At 49.8% G+C, this 23,187-nt stretch overlaps 1 protein-coding gene across 2 annotated transcripts in view; it reads right to left on the bottom strand.

Annotated features, from left to right (window-relative positions):
• The window catches only part of Rps14 (ribosomal protein S14), a 33,539-nt gene that overhangs the window by 4,350 nt on the left and 6,002 nt on the right, over positions 1 to 23,187 (bottom strand). The window contains exon 1 of one of the 2 annotated variants that reach the window (XM_006985128.3): positions 552 to 707. The exons of the other annotated variant lie outside the window; for it this stretch is intronic. The gene's annotated coding sequence lies outside the window, so the exon portion shown is untranslated. Of the gene's footprint in view, positions 1 to 551; positions 708 to 23,187 lie in introns of those variants that run through there. 2 annotated transcript variants of the gene reach the window in all.

Raw genomic sequence — 23,187 nt, 5'->3', positions numbered from 1 at the left:
AGGGAGTAAGCACCCCGACAGGCAATGTGCACAAGTCAGGGGGGGTAGGAAGCACCCCGACAGGCAATGGGTCCGACCCAGGGCGGGTAACCACCCTGGATTAGCAGCACTCCGCACAGGGACGGAGTTTTCTGACTCTCCCTTTTACTCTTCGATTTACAGAGGGGCCCGGTACGACTCCTGCTCGTATTTTCCACGGTTCGGAAACGGGGTTAGGGGCAGGCCTGAGGCTGCCCGCTGGCCGTCTCGTGGGGTGCCGGCCCCGGCCCACCCGCGACTAGGGACGCGCCTCCCCCCCCCCCGAACGCTCCGCGCGACACGGCCAGGCCCAGGGCAGGACCCGCACCCAGGGCCGGCTTCCCGATCGCAGGCCAGGAGGCCGCCTCCGGGACTCGGCGCAGCCCGGGGGCCCCGTGGGTCGCGGCGGCGGAGCAGCCGCCCGTCTCTCCCACGCCCCTGGCTCGGCGGCCGCGCACGGAACCCCGGCCCCGACCCCGCAGATGCCCCTGGCCGGAGGATGCCGCACGATTCTCGGCGGCCGGGCCTCCTACCTGAACGTCGTCGCCCGACTCCTCCACCGGAAAGAGAGAGACGGAAGGGGCGGGCAGGCGGGTCACTTCCGCGTTCCGGAAGTGGGCCGCTGAGGTCACGGGGCGACGCCGGCTCCCCCGGAAGAAGCCTCTAGTCCCTGTCTCCAAGGACGCTAAGGCGGCCAGCGAGGGGAGACGGCTTGCTAGGGACGCCGGGTGCTGCGCGTCGCTGCGACCCGACCTGCTGCCTAGGGGGCCGCGCGGAGCGGGACACGCGCGGGAGAAGAGGCGGGCTAGGCGCCAGGTCGCGGTGGCCGCAGCTAGACGGACTTCCGCCATCAGGACCGCAGGCCAGGCAGCCTGGAAGCGACAGCGCACCTCGTGGTGCGGAGGAGAATAACAGCAACAACAGAGCAGCCTTGTAATGCAGCTTGGGCCCCTTTTACACAGTGCAGAGAGCCACTTACATGCTACCCTGCACTACAGCATCTTATATTCGGTGTTTCGGTTAATTCTCTCGACACAAACTAGATACCTTTGATTTCCATTGTGCAGATAGGTGTATGAACTGAGACCACGTATGTGGTTGATTTGGGGTCATGACATAAAAGCCCCATGTTTAATAGTCATTTTCATATATCCCTCTAATAACAGTATTGCAGAACCTTGGCGAATCGAGAGATTTGTCGATGGAAATGAGGAGAAGGGCGGAGAAATGTTCCTTGTAAAACTTGAAAAACGGGCTGGAGAGATGGCTCAGAGGTTAAGAGCACTGGCTGCTCTTCCAGAGGTCCTGAGTTCAGTTCCCAGCAACCACGTGGTGGCTCACAACCACCTGTAATGAGATCTGGTGCCCTCTTCTGGCATGCAAGCATACATGCAGGCAGAATACTGTATACATATACATAAACATAAATAAATAAATAAATCTAAAAAAAACCACAAAAACTTGAAAAACATGGATACAATACACACACACACACACACACACACACACACACACACACACACACTGGCTGTACATACATCCATAGAGTCATATTACAGAGCATGGCAAATAGTAGCGCTACATATACAGAGACACAGATACATATAGCTAAATAATAAAATTTATATATTGCATATAGTTCTCTGTGTACTGGAATTGATACCACTCTGAAAGACTTCAGCTACATTTAGGGAAATTGTTATTCTTTTGAGACAGGGTCTTACTGTGTCACCATGACCGGCCTGGAACTTGCTGTGTAGATCAGGTTGGCCTGGAACTCACAGAGATCCACCTGTCTCTGCCCCCAGACCACTAGGATTAAAGGTGTGTGTGTGTGTGTGTGTGTGTGTGTGTGTGTGTGTGTGTTTGTCTGCCGCCGGGCAGTGGTGGCGCACCCCTTTAATCCCAGCACTGGGGAGGCAGAGCCAGGTGGATCTCTGAGTTCGAGGCCAGCCTGGTCTACAGAGCCAGTTCCAGGATAGGCTCCAAAAGCTACACAGAAAAACCCTGTCTCAAAAAACAAACAACACCCCCCCCCCAAAAAAAAAAAAAGAAAAGGAAAGAAAGAACGAAACAGACCTCCCACTAATTTTACATTCTTACATTTAGCATGTTGTCTTTCCCAGTATTACTTAGGGATATACATATGGGAAAGGACTTTAGGGGAAGTAGACAAGATCTCTTGTAGCCCAGGCTAGCCTTGAACTGCCTGTATTGCTGAGGATAACCTTGAACTCCTGACTCTTGCTTCTGCCTCCTGAGTGCTGGGATTATAGATACATACCATCATGCATGGCTTTTTTTCCCCTCCTTTCTTTCTTGTTTTTGTTTTTTTGCTTGTTTTTAAGACAGGATCTCATGTAGTCTAGGCTGATATGGAACTTGGTGTGTAGCTCAGACTGCCCTTGAACCCCTGATCTCCCTGTTTCTACTTTCAGACTTCTGGTATTACAGGTGTATGTTGCCACACCCAGCAGGGTGCTTGAAAAAAGCCGTGTTTATGGTAGACATTTCACACTAAACAAAAAATAGGTAGAGAAGCTGGGAGTGGTGATGCACACCTTTTAGCCTAACATTTGGAGACTGAGGCAGGTGGAGGTTTGTGAATTCAAGATCAACCTAGTTTACACAGTGAGTTCCAGAGTTCCAGGCCAGCCAGGGCTATATCGTGAGATCCTGCCTTAAAAAAAAAATAAAAATAAGGGGTCTTGGAGAGATGGCTCAGTGGTTAAGGGTACCAACTTCTCTTCCAGAGGACACAGATTTGAATCCCAGCACTCACATGACAGCTCACAACTATCTGTAACAACACTCCCAGGAGATCTGACGCCCTCTTTAGCCCTCCTCCGGCACTGCATGTGTGTGGCGCACAGGTACACTTGGCAGACAAATACTCATACACATAAAATAAAAGTAAATAAAATATAAATAATAATTTTATTTATTTATTATGTATACAATGTTCTGCCTGCATAAATCCCTGCAGGCCAGAAGAGGGGACCGGATCTCATTGTAGATGGTTGTGAGCCACCCTGTGATGGCTGGGAATTGAACTTAGGACCTCAGGAAGAGCAGCCAGTGCTGTTAACCTCTGAGCCACCTCTCCAGCCCCTAAAGAGGAATTTTAAAATGTGTGTGTCTGTGTATGTATGAGAAGGACTGAAGGTCTTAGTGGCATGCCTGGTGCCTGTGACAGTCAGAAGGGGGTGGCAGAGCCCATGGAACTGGAGTTATGAATGGCTGTGAGCCAACATCTGGGCACTGGGAACTGAACCGGGTCCTCTGCTGGAGCCAGAGCAAGAGCAATTGCAGTAGGTGCTCTTAACCACTGAGCATCTCTCCAGTCCCCAAGCCTGAGAATTTTAACATAGACTTAAATGAAGTTAATAGAAAGCAAGGAGCAAGGAAAACAGAACACAGCCAGGGTGTGTGTGGCTTCTCGGGAGCCAGCCCTTCGTTTTGCTTGTCCGTATGTTTGTTTGAGACAAGGTCTTAAGTAGGGGGAGCTGGTCCTGAACTCCCCATCATCCTTCGGCCGGCTCCAAGTGTTGTAATTACAGGTATGTGCTACCTTGTGTAGCTGAGACCTCTCTTTAAGGATGGGTTTGTCTGTTTGCATCTTTTCCATGAACTGTTTATATTCTTTAAAGATTAGGACTCTTTTGTTCTCGGGTAGTGTGTTGCTCAGTAGAGGGAGTGTATTAGCAGAGATGAGACCTGTGAAGTGAGTTCCTGCTTCGAGTCCAGACTGTATGAACAATGGTGTAAACCTCTGGGAGGGAAGGCTCCGTGGAGGGAGCAGGGCTGAAGGCAGCCTACACAGTGTCCCAACCTGGGATTGCATGCATGCATCACTGTCCTTGGCCCTTAACCTCTTCCCTAACCATCTTCCCATCTTCCCTACTGAGGCTGCCCTGCTCACACGGTGTTACCAGGACCTGTGAGTCTCCTCAGCCACCGTCTCAGTCTCAGCCCCTAAGACCCTGACCAAAAGCAACAGGCGGCGTGTGGACTTTAACCATCCCTGGTGGAATATTCCATTTGAACGCTTAATCCATTGCTCCCACCATCTCCATGCTGTCCTTCATGCTGTGGACATTCCTCCAGCTGTCCAGCTTCAAGGACACGCTCAGTCACTACCACCGTTCTTTACACTCGCCTTCTGTTCCCTTGCCGTCTCTTGAGAAAAATCACAGCGTCTAACATCTCTGCAGTTGAGGAGAGGTCTGAGTGGGGAGACATGGCGAGGGGCCTCCAGCACCCCCTCCCCCTCCCCCCGGGCCTAACATGTGGGAAGGTAAAGGTACCATGAGACTAGTGAGTGCGTCCAGTGGGTAGCAGCGGGAGCTGTCGAACCCTCGTCATGACCAGTGACTCATCTAACTGAGCTTTCCCGGTGACCAGATGAGGCAGGGGTTTTTATTCCCCTCTTTTTGCAAACTAAGGAACACGTAAAACGCTGCAGCACTGTTGTGGCACAGGCTTTTGGTCCAAGTACTTGGAAGGCTGAGGGAAGAGAATCGCTTCAAGTCTGAGGCCATCCTAGTCTACATCATGAGCTCCAGGCTAGCCAGAACGACACAGCAAGACCCCTGTCAGAACAATAAAAAGAAGTGTCCTAGCTTCTCTGTGTGCTGCTGTGATTAAATACCCTGACAGAAACAACTCGAGGAAGAAGGGTTTATGTCAGTCCACTGTCCAAGGTCTAGTCCACAGAGGTGTGGAAGTCACAGCCACAGGAACTTGAAGCCACCGGCCACATCACATCTATAGCAGGAAGCAGAGAGCAATAAATGAATGCATGTTACTGCCCAGCAGCCCTCTGTACTGATCCAGCCCAAGGTCCCCAAGCCCAGAGAATAGTGACACCCAGTGAGAAGGTCTTCTCAATTAATGTGATTAAGAAATCTCTCATAGCCGGGCGGTGGTGCACACCTTTAGTCCCAGCACTCGGGAGGCAGAGGCTAGCAGATCTCTGTGAGTTCAAGGCCAGCCTAGTCTACAGAGTGGGTTCCAGGACAGGCTCTAGAGCTACACAGAGAAACCCTGTCTCAAAAAATAAAAAACAAAAACAAACAAACAAAAAAGAAATCTCTCATAGCCAGGTCTGGTCATGCAGGCCTTTAATTCCAGCACTTGGGAGAGGCAAGACAGATCTCTGACAGTTCAAGACCAACCTGGTCCACATGATGAGTTTTAGGTCAGCTAGAGCTACATAGTGAAAGCCTGTCTTTAGGAGGAAATAAATCCTTAGCAGACACACTCAGAGGTCCTTCTCAGGTGATTCTAGGTGGTGACAAATTGATGGTTAAAACTAGCTACCTTAACTCTACCCCTTATCAACCTCACACACACACACACACACACACACACACACACACACATCACTTTAAACTATAGCCCCTTGTCCCCATAAGCTCATGGTCACCTTATAATCCAAAGTACACTAGGTAAACTTTTAAAGTTCAATACCACAGTTATTAAAAGTATTAACACTTTAGAAGTCCAAAGTCTCTTGAGTTCCTATAAAACACAAGTTTCACCCTTCCAACATGGAATGGCACAGAGTACAAATTCCTGCTCCACAGCAGAAGAACCAGGATGTAGGAGGGAACGATCACACCAGAGCAAACCCAGAGTCTGTGAGGCAGATGCCACGTCCTGAAGCTCTGTCTTCTGGATCTGGGGCTTGCAATATAATCACCTGGGCTCCAAAAGGGCTTGCATTGACCCGCCCCCCATCTCCGTTACACATAGATTCTCTCCCGGGTTAGGGCCATCACATGTAGCTCTCAGTGCGTGGTCCAGTGGTCCTGGCATCTCCGATTTGTAGGGTTACCGATGCGGCTTCAGGCTTCACCTTGGCAGCTTCCCACAATAGCTTCTTAAGGCCTCTCACCAGAGCCTCAGTACCCACGCCCAAATCTTGCCTTCAAAACCAAGAACACCTGGACATCAGATCTAGCACAGTCCCCTTGGACCATAGCTGACCCCAAGGAAACACTTTCTTGTCCCAGTACAGAGCACCAGATTTTTCCTTAAGAAAAAAAAAATACATAGGGGATGGGCACGGTGGCACACACCTTTAATCCCGATTCTCGGAAGGCAGAGGCAGGGGCAGAAGGATCTTTGTGAGTTCGAGGCCAGCCTGGTCTTCCTCCTTTTTCTTTTTTTTAAATCCTGGCGTGATTGGATACCGGACAGCCTGGGAATTGAACCAGGTTCCTCTAGGAACATCAGTCAGTGCTCATTTTTTTTTAAAGATTTATTTATTCATTATGTATACAGGAGAGGGTGCCAGATCTCATTACAGTTGTGAGCCACCATGTGGTTGCTGGGAATTGAACTCAGGACCTCTCGAAGAGCAGTCGGTGCTCTTAATCTCTGAGCCATATCTCCAGGCCCAGTTTTTTTTGTGTTTTTTTTTTTTTCTTCTCTATCTCTCTCTCTCTCTCTCTCTCTCTCTCTCTCTCTCTCTCTCTCTCTCTTTCTTTCTTTCTTTCTTTTTCCGGAGCTGAGGACCGAACCCAGGGCCTTGAGCTTGCTAGGCAAGCGCTCTACCACTGAGCTAAATCCCCAACCCCCAGTCAGTACCCTTAACCACTGAGCCATCTCTCTCCTCCAGCCTGGTCTTGATAACAAGCTCAAAGACAACCAATACTACACAGAGAGACCCTATCTAAAAAAATGACATTGCATTGATATGTGTGTGCCTCTGCCTCCTGAGTGCTGGGATTAAAGTCATGCACTACCACCGCCCGGCCTCTGTCAGCATTCTTACCTTCCAGGCTCCCACCAGAATGGCCAATCAATCTCTGCTTCTAGCATCAATTGCTTTCCTAGTCCAGTGTTCCAAACTGCTCCTCATTCCTCCCCAAAACAGCTCCAAAGGCCTCAAAGCCTTATGGTTAGGTTTATCCCAGCACCCACTTCTAGTACCAATTTCTGTCTTAGTTTCTTTTCTTGTTGCCATAATTAAAATACCCTGGCAAAAGCACCTTAAGGGAGAAAGGACTTATTTCTTCTCACAGTTCAAGGCGTGGTCCCTTGTGGTGGGGACACGAGGAAAGCAAAAGTCTGAAGTTATTGATCACATCACATCTACAGCAGGAAGCAGAGGACAATGAATATGTGCATGCTAGTGCTGAGACCCTTCTCTACACTACACAATCCAGTGAGGAACCCAAGGCCCTGCCCGGACCCCTGCCTTGACAGTTCTGCAGCCATGACAGGCTGTGGAAAATACCCAACAGAATGTAGACCCCTTGGCACAGCACAATGTGCCCCTGAGCCCCCAACCTCGAGCCTAGCTCTAATCACAGGAAAACCCTGCCAGATGTCCTCATACGGTAAAAGATGCCAATTAAAAGTTACAGGAAGCAGAGTCACGATGCCAATTAAAAGTTACAGCCAGCAAGGTCGGGATAAAGAAAATATGTAGTAGCCACAACACCTGCTAAAAGAGATCATAGTTTTCTTACAGCTGCAAACGGACCAAGGGCAGCACCTCTGAATGGGAGAAAATATCAAACCTATGTAGCCAATAGACCCCAGACCCCCCTTGCTTCACCCCCGATGCTCTACTCCCTATAAATACCCTGCCCCCTCGGGGTCTCTCCAGCTCTGCTGCTGCGTCAGATGGACGGAGAGTCCCAAGTTAACTCGTAGTAAAAAGACTCTTTGCTTTTGCATCGGATTCGGTCATTGGTGGTCTTTGGGGGACTCTGGGTACAACACCCAGAATCCCCAAGCCCATGGAATGGTGCCGCCTATAGTGGATGAGTATTCGTATGTTATTTAGTATCATTAGGATACTCCTCCACAGACACTCTCAGAGGCCCTTCTCCCAGGTGACTCTGGGTTGGTTCAGGTTGATGATTAAAATTAACCACCATGCAAACAAAGCAAAACAGGAATCGCCAGCCAGACACAGAGGAAGCAAGATGTGAAACAGAACTGAGAAAAGGAACTGCTACCTAGCGAGGGACTGGTCCCCAAGGAGGCTGTCAACTGAATGGCACGGCTCTGCCTGCGGGCGGCTCTGATGTAGCGCCCCCTCCTGGCCGCAGGGCGCGTTGCTCTGGGTGGCTGAGGTTGGCTGCTCGCATCGGAAACACCAGGGGGCGCAAGCAACTCAGCTTTTGGGAACAGGGTGAGGCTGCCAGCCCCGAGGAGCCCGCCTAGCATTTGTGCCCAGGAGCGGCGTCAGAATCAGCGTCCTCCCTGCCCTGCAACTCCGATGGACAAGGGACTATAACCTACCGAGTGAGTAGCTGCTGTGTGCGAGGCAGAAGACCCCCACGGGAAAGAGTGCAAGCTACCCTTACTCATGCCACGATAGGCTAGCCCAGGTTGTCACTTACCAGGCTCCCACAGAGAACGAGAACACCGTTGCTCTTAATGTCCCCTTTGGTCCAGATTCCCTTTGCCCTCCCTTGCTGTATACAGTATAGCTATGGACTGGTCATGCAAACCAAGATTCCTCTCCCTTCCGTTTGTAAAGTATTTGCCCTTTCTCAAATCTCTAAGCCAGTGGTTCTCAACCTTTCTAATTAATGCTGCAACCCTTTAATAGTTCATGGTGTGGTGACCCCCCCTGCCCCGCCATAAAATTACTTCCGTTGCTACTTCATAACTGCAATTTCGCTACTGTTCTGAATCGGAATGTAAAACTTTTTTGGAGAAAGAGGATTGTCGAGGGGGTAGTGACCCACAGGTTGAGAACAATCTCTAAGTCCTCTCATCCTGCTCTCCTTCCTCTTAGACTTTTGGACAGCCTCCACCCCGACCTGAGACACCTACCGCGTCTTGCCCTGTGATACTTTAAGAGGTCACTTCTGGGAGACTAACATCCCACTACTAAAATGTGAATTGTAGCTCTTAGCACTTAATAACCACGTGCTAAATAAATGAGAGGCAGACACACACACAAGAAAATAAATAAATAGATAGATAGATAAATGAAAACAAAATACAAGTAACTGTAACTTGAGCACCAGGATCAGATCTTTCGGTGTCTGAGGATGTGAGACCAAAGACTGAAGGCTGGGCCTGGAAGACACCGGCGCAGGGCTTCTTGCAGGGCCCGTAGCAGCAGCTCTGAGTACTGAGCACGGAAACTCTGGCAGTGACTCGTGCTGTTGTGTGGGTTTGGACACCGGGGTAGGAAATGCCTGTTCTTGCCCGAGAACCCACTAGGTGGCGCCTGGCTCCACGATGGACCCAATATAGGTCTCGGCTCTGGAGTTCATCCATCAGCGAACGATGGTACACACTCCAGCCAGGACGTCTCACTCTCGACATAGCTGTGATTCGAGCAAGGCTACAGAGAGGCTGAAGCAGGAGAAAGTCGGGGCAGTACCCAGTGCTATTCACCTGCTTCAGAGCTGAGCAAGTGCAGACATTTTGCATTCATACCTTTGTGTCCTCTGCGGAGTCCCAGGCTAACTCACAGAGGACCCACCCTTCCGTGCTCTCTCAACGGGAAGAACCACACCCATTGGGTTGTCTGTACTGGAGTATACAGCCTAGGCCGTGTATTCAATCCATCCATTCAGGGAACCCTCATTATGTGATGAGTGACAAGGCAGTGAAGAAGGAAGTTGTAAGTCTCCTTCCCCGTGGAAAGAGCTAGCTAATGTGAGTGATGATAGGGCATTGTGCACGGACTAGCCATGATAAGGTGTGTGTCCTTACAGATTGCGGTAAGTGCTGGGAAGGAAGGTGACCGGACAGGAGTGGACCACTATGCTAGAAGTGGGCAAGGACTGTCAAGGCCAGGAAAGCCTTGTCAAAAATGTGACAAGGAGGAAGAGTGAGTCAGGGGAGGGATAGCTGCGATGGATGGTAGTGAGAATTCTGGGAACCAAACCCAGGTCCTCTGCAAGAGAAACAAGTAAGTGCTCTTAACCACTGAGTCATCTCTCCAGCCCTAATCAGTGTCTTTATAAAGTCTGCTCTGGAGGCTGGATATGTAGTTCAGTTGATAGTGTGCCTATCTAGAACATAGAAAACCTTGAGATCAATCTCAAGCGACACATAATCCAGCCTTGTTGGTGCAGGGCTGTATCTCAGCACTTGGGAGGTAGAGGCAGGAGGGTCTAAAGTTCATGGTCATCCTTAGCTACATAGTAAATTTGAGGGTAGCATGGGCTATATGAAATCCTATCTCAAAAACAGATAGATAGATAGATAGATAGATAGATAGATAGATAGATAGATGATAGGTAGGTAGATAGATAGATAGATAGATAGATAGATAGATAGATAGGTGGGTGGGTGGATGGATGGATGGATAGCAGAGAATCAGTATCACTTGAAGGAGACAGAAGAAGATGGTTGCGTAATGAGAGATCACAGTGCCTCAGACCACGACAGCTATGAAAAGGAACAACACACAGATTTTTGGGGGAGTCAGAGGCGAGGCAGCGCTTGGCGCACACCCAGAGCCTCACAGGCAAGTGTTCTTCTATCAACAAGCTACACCCCCGGGGCAGGATCCACATTTGAGATTCATTTTGGAAGCAGACTCTAACCTTTTAAGATTCCTTGGGCCCAGGGCTGAGAATGATTCAGCTTTGAGTGATGGGTGAAGCTAAAACCACGTGCCAAGGCGAGGAGGCCTGGGGGAGGTGCTCCTTGGGTGAAGGGGTGCATTAAGCGAGGCCCTGCCATGCTTGGAATCATCTCTGTGACACCCAAGACAATGGCCAAGCAGTTAGAAGTTACCAGAAAGATTGAGGGTGCCGACATGACTTCAGCAGCCTCTAGATGATACTCCATATGGTGTGTGTGTGTGTGTGTGTGTGTGTGTGTGTGTGTGTGTGTGTAGGAGACCTCTTCAAACACCCTATCATCTAGATAGCCAAGGGGTAAGAGGCAGTGAGGGCCATTACTGTAGGTGGGAGAAGCTGGCTGATGTTGGTCAAGGCTGCTGGCGGGAGGAAGCTTCCCAGACTAGAAGTGGAAGGAAGCCACCCAAAGAATGTCAGGAACCCCGTGACTCTGGGGCAAAGTGGAGGAGCTGGCCATAGTGAACTCTCGCTCTTTGTCTGCTTAGATCCTCCTTTTTCGGTGGTACCCTCCCCCATTGCCATATGGCAGGGCCCAGCTGCTCACAGATTCTGGGGAGAGATGGAGATGGGGCAGCCTCCGGGATGGGGCTGTAATTTCAGCTGGAGGCAAGGCTCCTGCATTTCAGCCTTCTGCTTCACGTTCTTTCCAGCATCTCTCATGTGACTATTTGGGCTGTGAGACTCGACTCCCCTCCCCTCCCTCGCCCCCCCCTCCCTCCCCCCAAGCTTCTCTTCCTCTCTCCAAGGAGGGCCGGGCTCAGTGGGTGCCACCTGCTGACTCCCACCTGGAAAGGCGTTGAGTCGGGTGGCCCGGCATCCCTAGGGACAAGGCGGGAGGGTGATAGAAGGGGGCTGCCAAGTTTAATTAGTGTTTGTGAGGTGTTGGAACCTGCACCTGAAAGTCCCCACACGGTGTCTTTCATCTTCAAAACCTCCCCACCAGGCCGGATGAAAGAGCCAAGCAGAGGCCAGGCATTAATAATAATTATTAGTTCACTAATAAAGCGAAGAAGTGGGATTATCACCAAGCTCAGTGCCTCCTGTCTTTGCCTTTTCTCTCCTTCCTGTTGCCCCTCCCCTCCCCCTCCCTCCTCTTGTTTTCCTCAACCCTTCACTCTGTTCTGTTTCTGTTTCAAGGCCTGGGGCTCTGGCTCTTGGTCTCATCAGTGCCGGGGTGTGCTAGGACCTATGGAGAGCATCACTATGCCGCTTAGTCTGGCTGGTGGAGACGACACAGAAGCAGAAGGAGCCGTGGAGCGGGAGGGAGCGTGTTTTTGAGTGTCTGTGTTCTTACTTACCGTTACACAGACCTATGTGAGACACAGCCTTGTTGTGTGATCCTGACCGGAGCTCACGCTGCAAACTGAGGCTGGCCTCGAACTTGCCCAATTCTCCTGCCTCTGCCTCCTCAGTGCCGGGATCACAGGCGTGTGACGACAGGCTCACTGACGACGTCATTTAACACGTGGTATGCCAAGTCCTCGGTTGGGCACCAGGGGACAGGACAGACGTAGGCTCTGCTGTCACAAGTCAACATTCTAGTCGGGAGGAGGGGCAGTAAACAGGAAGTTTACAATGTGTGTAGCTTCCACAGACACGTAATTTAAAAAAATCTTTAAAACATAAAAAGAAAGTTACTATTATTGTTTGTTTGTTTATTTGTTTTCGAGACAGGGTTTCGCTGTGTAGCTTTGTGCCTTTCCTGGGACTCACTTGGTAGTCCAGGCTGGCCTCGAACTCACAGAGATCCGCCTGGCTCTGCCTCCCGAGTGCTGGGATTAAAGGCGTGCGCCACCACCGCCTGGCCTGAACTCAGGGTCTTAAGTGAATGTTAGGTAAGTGCTCTAATACCGAGCCAAACTCCAGACTCTAAATAGAAATTCTGAGGAGAGCGATGTGGGCGGCTACTTTAAATTAGGGAGCCATGTCGGTGACATTTAGACAGAGACTTGAATGATAAGAAAGATCAGTTATGGGGGAAAATTGGGAAGAAGCATCCCAGGCAGGGAGACTAGCCCTTGCGAAGGCCCTGAGGTAGGCACGCGCTCAGCAGGAGGGGGTCAAATGGGGTTCTCAACCTTCCAGGTGCTGCGACCCTTCAGTGCAGTTCTTCATGGTGTGCTGACCCCACTGGGAAATGATGTGTGTTGCTACTTCGTAACTGTAACTTTTGCTACTCTTGTGCATCGTAATGTAAACACCTGTGTTCCCTGATGGTCTTAAGTGACCCCTGTGAAAAGTCATTCGACCACAAAGGGGTGGAGCCCCACAGCGTGAGAACCACTGGTGTGAACGAAGGAAAGGGCGGGAGAAACGGCTCAGTAGCTAAGAGCAAGCACTGCTCTTGCCCAGGACAGAGTTTGGTTCCCAAGAACCCACACTGGGCATTTCGAAACCACCTGTAACTTTGGCTCCAGGGATGTGGTGGTGCCCCCTTCTGGCTGATTAGGTACCTGAACATATGGGCGTACACACACATCATCATCATCATCATCATCATCATCATCATCATCATCATAATAGTAAGAAGAAGAAGCCAGGAGGTGGTGGCGCACACCTTTAATCCCAGCACTCGGGAGGCAGAGCCAGGCGGATCTCTGTGAGTTCGAGGCCGAGTTCCAGGAAAGGCGCAAAGCTACACAGAGAAACCCTGTCTCATAACAAAATAAACAAACAAACAAACAATAATAATAATAACTTTCTTTTTATGTTTTAAAGATTTTTTTTAAATTACGTGTCTGTGGAAGCTACACACATTGGATCTCCCTGGAGCTGGAGTTATAGACAGTTATGTTGGTTCTGAACTTATTTTTTTTTAACTAAGAAAAGGCCCTTTCCCTTTATTTTTAAGGACTGATGATTTTGAGTCAGGGTCTCTCCAGGTAGCCCAGGCTAGCCTTGAGCTTGATGTGATCCTCCTGCCTTGTCATGCTTGGGATTACAAACCTGATTATAGTTCCTGGCTTGAACTGGGCTCTGCAAATTATGTAGTTGCCCATAGTAAGAGAAGCTGGCAAAGGAAGTGGGTGTCCATGCATGGAAGTGTGTGGGCCAGTTGGCTGGTGTTTGATGAATGAATGAGTGAATACGTGGGTGTCTGATTACATGAGAGGCTTATCTGTGAGGCTGTCAGATCGGGCCCCGTAGACCAGAGGATGCTACTCTGTTGAGACCTTCCCCACAGACACTGGCCCTGTTCAGTGGCTCCCGAAAGTCTGCAACACTTGTTACATCTTCCAGGGCCTGCTGTGGGCTCCCAGGACTGTGGCCCCATCCTGAAGCAGTGCAGTGGTAACTAGGCAGGGGTCAGGTTCACTAGGCCTAGCTCTTGTCTGAGAAGCAGGGTAACCCCTCACCATGATGGTGGTGGCTGTATCTTGCCTAAGAGGTCTGAGACTTTGGAGCTAAGCAATTGGGAGTTTAAAATCTGACTTTGACACTCTGAGTGGATGATTAGATGCCTAGGTAGACACGGTATAGGTGAATTACTTCTCTAAGCCTTGATGTCTCATCTGTGAAATGGGGAAGTAACGAAAGGAAAGTGCTTGCATTGAGAGCCTGGCAAAGATCTGACAGCAATGAGATTCTTGCCTGACTGTGGCTCAGGTGACGGACAGCTTCCCTAGCATGCAATAGCCCTGAATTAGAAGACCCCCCCCCCAAACAAACAAACCCTAGTGTGGTGGCACAGGTCTGTAATCCCAGCGCTTAGAAAGAGGAAGCAGGAGGATCTACAGGAGTTCAGGGTCAAAATAAGACAACACAAACAAAATACCGCCCCCCCCCAAAAAAAAAACCCAGTTATTGTTTCTGGAGACCTGGGCAAACATTGATGTTTACTGTTAAATGTCTATGTAATTATGAACAAGTCCCTTAGTCCTCAAACCTTGCTTTCCTCTTCCGTTAAATCAGGGTTATCACAATCTAAACCATGTCTAATCTGTGTGGCTGGATGATCTAACATCCTCACTATGAAATGTCTACAAATTGGGAACATACATAAGTTTCACATATGATCAACCTCCACCTCTCCGTTTTGGGACCGGCTGTTTCCAGGTCTTCCCACTCAGAAAGAAAATTGCATTTCCTGTCAGCATCTAGAACTCACTCCCTCACTCTGAAAAATGTGCCTGGGAGAGAGCCGCAAGCTCCAAGTTCATAGCTGGGCAAGAGAGAGGAAGGTCCCGAAGTCGGGCCAGTGGGAGGATGAAAAGGGAAGACAAAGAGCTGGAGCCAAAAATCCCCATGGCTCTCTTCCCGCCTCGCTTTGGGGCAGGAAGCTGGAAAGCTGCAGAGAATTAGTCCGACAAAGGGCCTACTTTGTCTCCCACATCTGCTCCCCAGAGGTGGATCTGCAGCAGCCCCAAAAACTCTTGAATGCTGAGTCGTGCCCACCATGAGCCTTGTTGGGCAGGGCTCACAGGCTCTTCAGAGCCAGCCCAGAGTGGGAAACATTAGCTTTGGGATCAGGCTGACTCAAGTGTGATTTAGGCTGCAGTAAGACCTCAGGGTTATTCTTTGTGCCTCAGTTTCACCATCTGAAGCATGGGGATGATAGCCATGCCTTCTCACAGTGCTGTAGGAAGAACTGGGTGTTCTCGGGGCTCAGCAAGGCCTGGTGCAGAATAAGTGCTCTAGGAAGGTGACTTAGTATCATGTTCTTGCAAAGATGCTGTCTAGCAAGTTAGGATGGAGTCTGCCACATCTTATGTACTAGGTCACAGACTTCCCTATTTTTTTTCCCTTCAGTTCTGTCTTGCAGCACTCATGCATGCATGTATGCATTTTTTAAATTTAATATGCATGTAGGCAGTATATAGCAGCATAGTGTGGCAGATGGTCCCTGAAAGGTTCCTGGAAGGGCATCAGAAGCTCAGGGTCATTCTTCACTGCAAACTGGGTTTAAAGCCAGCTTGGGCCTTGTAAGACCTTGTCTCAAAACAAAACAGAACAATAGCTATTGTTAGCCTCCGGTTTCTGCAGCCCTGGGCAAACATTAGCTCCTGCCTCTAATTGTGGATATATAGTCATGAACGAGTCACTCACGCTTACTATCTGTGGGCCTAGCTCTGAGTGCCCAGAATCTTGCTATCCTGGGCACAAACACTGGAGCTGGGTGGGTGGGGAGCCAGGGGAGCGGGCACCCCAGGCCACACCGCTCGGCACAGAAGTTCTGAGTCCTTTCATGCCAGGCTCCCCCGCTGCAGGTTTGGACTCCAAATCTAGATTTCGAGACTGCCTTCCTGCTGGACCCCCAGCTCTCTCTCACCCTCCCCCCCTTGGTCAGAACCAGATCCTCTGAGGCCCCAAGCTGAGCTGTTTTCCGGTGCCCCCCGACAGGATCTCGGTCATTTCCTCCCTGATTCTCTTGACCACAAAGAACCATCCTGGGGTTTTCCTTGCCTGGGGAAGCCCAGCCTGGAGGCAGCCCATGGAGAATGCAGTTTTGGGCCACTCTGGACATTTATCTCCTTAGCAGCAGAGCACAGGGTGCCTGGGGGTAGAGTGGTGAATCTCTTGGGATGGGTGCCAAGCCAAGGTCTTCTAGGGTCCTAGACGCAGTCTCCCTCTGGTTCGGTGAGCTGAAACATGCCCTTTGTGGGGCTCACTTTCCCTGCCTCTAGAGCTGGCCCTCAGGCTGGGAGTTTATCTGCAGATGAAAGCTGCCCTGCCCGCCTCTCCTCTTGGGCTCATATATGGATATAATGGGATTGTGACTAGGATAGGCCTTGGGCCACAGAGCAGGTGAAGGGGGCAGATGGAGAAGCTGGCCACTGCTGGCAGAGACTCTCCTGTGTTAGTAGTCAGCTCTAGCTCTGTGCCTCCTCCAGGCTGGTGCCCTAGGCCTGTTGAAACTGGGCTCTGAGCTCAAAAAGAGCCTAGATCAAGACTTTAAAAATAAACATGTATTCATTTAGTGTGTGTGGGTGTGTATGCATGTACATGTAGATCAGAGGACAGACAACTCTTGGAGTCAGTAATCTCTTACTACATGGGTGCTGGGAATAGAACTCAGGTCACTGGGCTTGGAGGCAAGTACCTTTATGTACTAAACTATCATACCTCATCCGCCCCCCCCCCTTTTTGACACAGGGCCTCAAAACATTAGGTAAGGACTTTCTTTCCTCCTTTCCCTTCTTTTAAACAGTCTCATGTATCCCAGGCTGGCCTTCAACTTGGTGTGTAGGCACAGATGACCTTGAATTCATGATCTCCTTGTCTCTACCTCCCCAGAGCCAGGTTTACAGGTATGTGCCACCATACCCAAAGTATGCCATGTTGGGAACTGAGTCCAGGTCATCACACATACTTGGCCAACGCTCTGCCAACCGAGCTACATTCCCAACCCTTTATAAACTTTGAGGAGCTGGAGAGATGACTGAGTGGCTGAGGGCACTGGCTACTCTTCCAGGGAGAGCAGGCTGGATTTCCAGCACCTACATGGCTGCTTACAACCATCTGTAACTCTAATTCCCGGGTGATTCAAGGCCCTCTTCTGGCCTCCATGGGCACCAGCACACAAGTCATGCACAGACATACACTTAAAACAAAACACTCATACACAGGAAAGCAAAACAATCCTTTTGGTTCTTAGGGTTTTTTTTTTAATTAATTAATTAATTTTTTTTTGTGAGATGGTTTCTTTGTGTAGCCCTCCCTGTCCTAAAACTCACTCTGTAGACCAGGCTGGCCTCAAACTCAGAGATCCACCTGCCTCTGCTTCCCAACTGCTGGGATTCAAGCTATTTGTCACCACCGCCCTCACTTAAAACAAATTTAAAAGAAAAAAAAAACAACTTTATTTTGAGGCAGAACTTCCCTAACTTGCCCAACTTGGCCTCGATGTGGTTCTGCAGCTCAGGTCGGCCTTGAACTTCCTCTCTTCCTGTGGAACCAGTTTTCATCAGGACATTTCTGAGCCTGACCTGAGTATCCTGCTGTGATTGAATGTCTGTGTGGTCCCCAAATTCATATGTTGGAATCCTACCTCCAAGCCAATGGTTATAGGAAGTGGGAATGCCTGTGGGAGATGGGTAGGTCTTGAAGACTGAGTCCTCACAACAGGAGTCAAGGCCCTTATAAAATAGGCCCAAGGAGTTCATTTGTCTTTTCTGCCATTCGTGGAAGGACAGAGAGTCATCTATGAACTGGAGGTGGTTTGCCTGAGACTCAGAATCTGCTACAGCTTTGCTCTTAGCTTTCCCAGCCTCTAAAATGGGTAGACAGACTTTTGTCGTTCACAAGCCCCTCCATCCATGAGATTTGTTCTGGCAGCCCAGACAAAGAAACCTCCCGAAGCCAAGGAGGCGCTACCAGACAGCAATGTGTGTGGCCTCCCCCAGCATCCTTGACATCCAGCCTTGCCCAGATCGCCCCTTGTCCTCCCCCACAGGAAGGTGGTGACTGGGACTGGGAGCCGGGGAGCAGAAGAGCAGCTAAGCAGATGTTCCTTTGGGCACAGTGCGACACTCACCTCGTGCCTAACTTAGAAAGTGAGGTGTATGTTGCCCATCTGCAGAGTGAAAGACACAGATCCTGTGACCCTCAGAGACTTCTGACTCTCCAAGCGCCAAGGCACTGGCCCCTGACTTCTGTCCTCCCAGGTCCCCAGACTCCAGCGTTGAGCAAATGGAAGCCTATCTCTCTGTTGGGAATTCTATCTGGGCTTAACAGACCCCAGATGCTGTCCTGACTCGGGAGAAACCAAAGGAGGGAGGCAGGGGATGCCTGTTTGCCACAAAGACTTGGGGCCAGGGTCTCACATGCAGACTTCTGCATAAGGATGGAGAGATGAAGAACTCCAAGGTTGGCAGGGGAGCAGGGTCCCCCACGTGGAGAGGCACACTCACCCCCTCTCCTGCAGGCTGGGCCAGATGGTGCAGGCAGCTGAGGGGAGGCTCTTTGCTCCCACCTTCCCTATTGGCTCTGTAGGGAACGGGATTTATTTCCACAGGAGAGATATGTGGAGGAAAGTCTTCTTCACAAGCAGTCCTGGGGCTCAGGAAACGTTTTAATCCAATAGAACCACAGTGGTAGCATTAAGGAGCCTTTAGCAGGCTGCAAGAGTCTAGAATCTCAGAGGCCCAGCCAGCATCTTGGAATGTTAGAAAAGTGAGTCACAGGATTTTAGGTTTTGAAAGGATGCTCTCCAACGCTGTAGCCACTAGGCACATGTGGCTCCAGAGCATTTGGAATGTGACTAGCCCATGTGTTATATAGTGTAGAACACACAGGATTTTGAAGGCTTTATACAAAGGAAAGATTTTAAAACAGCTCATCAGTTCTCTCTCTCTCCCTCCCTGCCCCCTTCCCCCCTTTCTCCTTCTCTCTGATTTTGAAAAAGGATCTTGTCTGGTGGTAGTGTCTGTCTCTCCTTTATTCCCGGCACTCAGGAGGCAGAGGCAGGCAGATCTCTGAGTTGGAAGCCAGCCTGGTCTACAGAGAGTTCCAGGGTGGCCAGGGCCAACACAGAGAAACCCTGTCTTGAAAACAAACAAACAAACAAACAAACATCAACAACAAAAAGAAGAAGTATCTCCTGAAGGCCTTAAACTATCAGCCAATGATGACTTTGAATTTATGATACTCCCGAAGCTTCCACCTCTGGAGTATAGGGTCACAGGTCTGGGCCATCACAGTCAGTTTATAATTTCTTTATATTAATTACATTTCAAGCTGGTGCTATTTTGAGTATGTTGGGTAACATACGTGTTTACAACATTAATTTTACACATTTCTCTTTATGCTTAAAAATGTGGTTACCGGGCAGTGGTGGTGCACATCTTTAAATCCCAAGGCTCCGGAGGCAGAGGCAGGTGGATCTCTCTGAATTCAAGGTCAGCCTGGTCTATATAGCAAGTTCCAGGACAGCCCAAAAAGAAACACCTTGTTTCAGAAACAAACAAACAAACAAACAAACAAAGTGGTTACTAGACAACTTAGAGAACGTGAAAATTTGTATGTGGGGGCTGGAGAGATGGTTCAGCAGTTAAGAGCACTGGCTGTTCTTCCAGAGGACCTGGGTTCAATTCCCAGCATCCACATGGCAGCTCACAACTGTCTATAATTTCACCTCCAGGAATCTAACACCCCCACACAGACATAGATGCAGGCAAAACATCAAAGCACATGAACTAAAAATAAGCAAATCATTAAAAGAGTTTCTATGTGGTCTGCCTGCATTATATTTATTCGTTTGTAAGTGTGCAGGTGTGTCTATCTGTGTGTGGGTGACACATATGTCAAACTTTTTTTTTTTTGTCTGAGATAAGGTCTTTCCTTAAACCTGTAGTTTATCTGTTGGTTAGAGTGGCTGGTCAGGCAAACTCCTGGGAGCCTCCTGTCTGTCCCTTCAACCCCACCCTAACCTGCACTGGGATTACAGGCTTTTCACGTGGGTGCTGGGATCTGAACTCAGGTTCTCATGCTTGCAAAGCAAGGACTTTACCCACTGGGCCATCTCCCCAGCTCCTTTTCTCTTCTATTTCTCCCCTGCTCCTCCCCCGACCACCCAGGGCTGAGAATTGAATCTAAGGCCTCACAAGTGCTAGGTTAGCACTCTCTCTCAGAGCTGTATTCCAGGTTGCATTATGCAGGTTGACAGGGCAGTTTTAGAACCTGAGAATCCCGTGGTAGAACCCAAGACTCATAAAGACACGGCATTTCAGAACTTTCCATGGGGCCATGGCCAAAGGGCCGAGAAGCAATGTACTCTGGAACTTAAGAGGACAGACTTTTAGAGGTAGGTTTCCAAATTTTTACATCAGACTGAGGCTTAGACACGTCACGCCTGCCACTCATCAGTCCAATTGGCCTCCTGTCTAGGAAGGACAGACTCCCGCCTGTTCCTCCCTACGGAAGCCAGGCTGCAGGGCATCTCTCAACACATGTCCCCAGTGGTGGACTTCAGCTCTCCCACTGGGACCTTCTGCTTCTCATGACCCTCTCTGCCTTTCTTTCCTCAGCTGAACTGGTCCTGGGATGCCAGGGAGGGGTTGGGGTCCTTCAGGCCTCTTCACTGATGGTCTCATTTTTTTTTTTTTTTCACCTGGGTAGCCGGTTGGCCTTTTGGAATCTCGAGAGCTTACTGGCCGCCAGCTCCAGGAAGGCATGCGAAGACAGGTATTATTGGGTAAAAATAGTAGTAATGAGGATAGCTGTGCTGGACAAGAGGCTAAGCAGTTTCCCAATAGCTCACTTAATCGTCACAGTCACAGTATGCTAAGAAGGAAACCATCTTCGCTGTTCCACTGATAAACAGTAGGAACCAAGGCAAATGACATGTAGGTGAGGGCCGACTCTAGATTCCAAGAGGACCATTTGGTCCTCAAAGCTAAGCACTAGCTGGAGGGCAGTTTTCAGGGAAAGGGTTGAGAGCTGCTGGTCCTATGTACCTTGAACGTGACTGCATGTGCTTGAGGGCTCTGTGGACACCCCTGACTTGTCCCTCACTTTCCCCTATCTGGTCCCCAACTCTTACTCCATCTCACATCCAAGCCAGACAGGTGGACCGTTGTATTTTAAAAATGGCGGAAGGAGTCACACCATACAACAGGGCCCACGTGGGGGGTTTATTTAGGGGAGGGGAGAGAAGGGGGAAGAGACCGGTCCCTGGGGACAAGAGCAAAGGAAGAGAAAGAAAAAGAGACGAGAGGTGGGCAAGGCCCACCTTTTATAAGGAAACGTAGCGCCTGCGCACAAGAGGTGCTCTTAGTGGCTGCAACTGAGGATATGTCCTGTCAGGACCCCTAAGGGCAGGCCAGTACAGATGCCCGAATGCTTTCATGGTCATGTAGAGGGTCTTGGAATGGTAAGACTGTTCACCTTGAAGCAGGTAGGCTAAAACAAAGGGCTAACCATATTGCTGGTTCCAGAGCCAACTTCCCATCGGGGTCCAGAGTGCTTCTCTTCCTATATGGTACCTCTTCAAGGACCCAGGAATAGTGTCTAGGCTTGTTCCTGGGGGAATCTATGTTCAGTAGGTAACCCCCACCCAGCCCCGGCCCCTGCGTGCCAGTGTCCCATTCACAAAGAACAGGTACTCAGAAAATCTGCCAGCTGAGGTCCTCCTCTGGTCTGGGCTCTGCCAGGTAATGGTGCTCTGACAGATTCCTACCCTCCCTGTGTCTTAGTTTCTCTATTTCTTTTTCTTAAAAGTTGTTAGGCAGTGGTGGCGCACGCCTTTAATCCCAGCACTCAGGAGGCAGAGGCAGGCGGATCTCTGAGTTCCGGGCCAGCCTGGGCTACCAAGTGAGTTCCAGGACTACACAGCGACACTGCTGTCTCAAAAAAAAAAAAACAGCAAGCAAACAAAAAGTTTATTTTACATTATGCATGTTTTGCCTGCATGCATCTATGTGCACCATGTGCATGCCTAGTGCCCATGGCAACCAGAAGAGGGTGGGTGGACGACCCATGGGTGCAGAGCTGAACTCCAGGGCTCTGTAAGAGCAGCAAGTGCTCTTAACAACAGAGCTGTCTCTCCAGCCCTCTCCATTTCTTTCAGGAGACTTGGAGTAGTTCAGAAGTCAGAAACTCAGATGCCAATGGCGTCAAGGGGAATAACGCAGATCAATGATACGTGCTGGGATGGGGGTGTGGCTTAGTGACAGCGAGCCTGTCTGGTATGTGTGAGGAGGCCTGGTGTTCCATGGCTAGCACCCACTGTACAACAAGATGAGAAAATGAGCTCCGAGGGCTGGCTGGGAGGCTAGCTCAGTTGGAAGCATCAAGTCCTGGGTTCCCGGGGATTTGATTCCCCACCACTCCATAAAAACAGATGTGGTGGCACAGGCCTATATGTTGGCACTTAAGAGGTAGAAGAAGGAGAATCAAAAGTTATTCTAGACCACAAAGCTAGTTTGAGACCAGCCTTGACTACTTGAGGCCCTGCCTTAAAAAAAAAAAAAAAAAATGTCGTCTGCTCCGGTTGCTCCAGGGTCTGCAGCCTATTGGCTGGGCTCCTCCACCTGGCCCTGTCCTCAGGGAACCTCCAGCCACTTGCTGATAACACTCACTTAGAAACCTCTGGCCCCTGAGAATGTTTTTCTTTGTCTTTGTCGGAGTGTAATTGGAGCATAACAATGGCACTGTTAACGGGGGAATTAGCGGATTTGCCGAAGCCACGTTTTCTTGCTGGCTTGATGCTGCCCGGGTTTTCCCTCCCTCCCTCTCCCTCCCACCCACTCATCTTCCATCTCAACACAAACTTTAGTTCCCAAAACATCCCGTTTCATATCTACTTTCCATGGGATAAGCTGCCCATTTCACAGGTTGTCTCCATGTGCTTAGCAGGTACCAAGTTTTCTAGTCCTTGTTATTGAACAACCTGCCTGTCTCCCTCTCTCTCTCCCTCCCTCCTTCCCTCTCTCCCCCCCCCCCACTCTCGGGTGGAGGTGGGGGAGGGAACTGTTACACCATGTGGTCAATGCTGTAATTATGATGACCATGTTCTCCAAACCACAGATCAGGTCACATGGTCGGACACAGGCTATTTTCTACCTTCACCGCAGTCCAAACATGAAATCATATGTCGTTATACATTCATCAAATCACCTTAAATTTCCTTTTGAAAAGCAGATGACATGAAATTTGG

This window comes from Peromyscus maniculatus, chromosome 19 (assembly GCF_049852395.1).
Source record: "Peromyscus maniculatus bairdii isolate BWxNUB_F1_BW_parent chromosome 19, HU_Pman_BW_mat_3.1, whole genome shotgun sequence".
NCBI lineage: Eukaryota > Metazoa > Chordata > Mammalia > Rodentia > Cricetidae > Peromyscus > Peromyscus maniculatus.
Note: the sequence above shows the minus strand (reverse complement) of the source record. Positions and strands in the feature narration are given on the sequence as shown.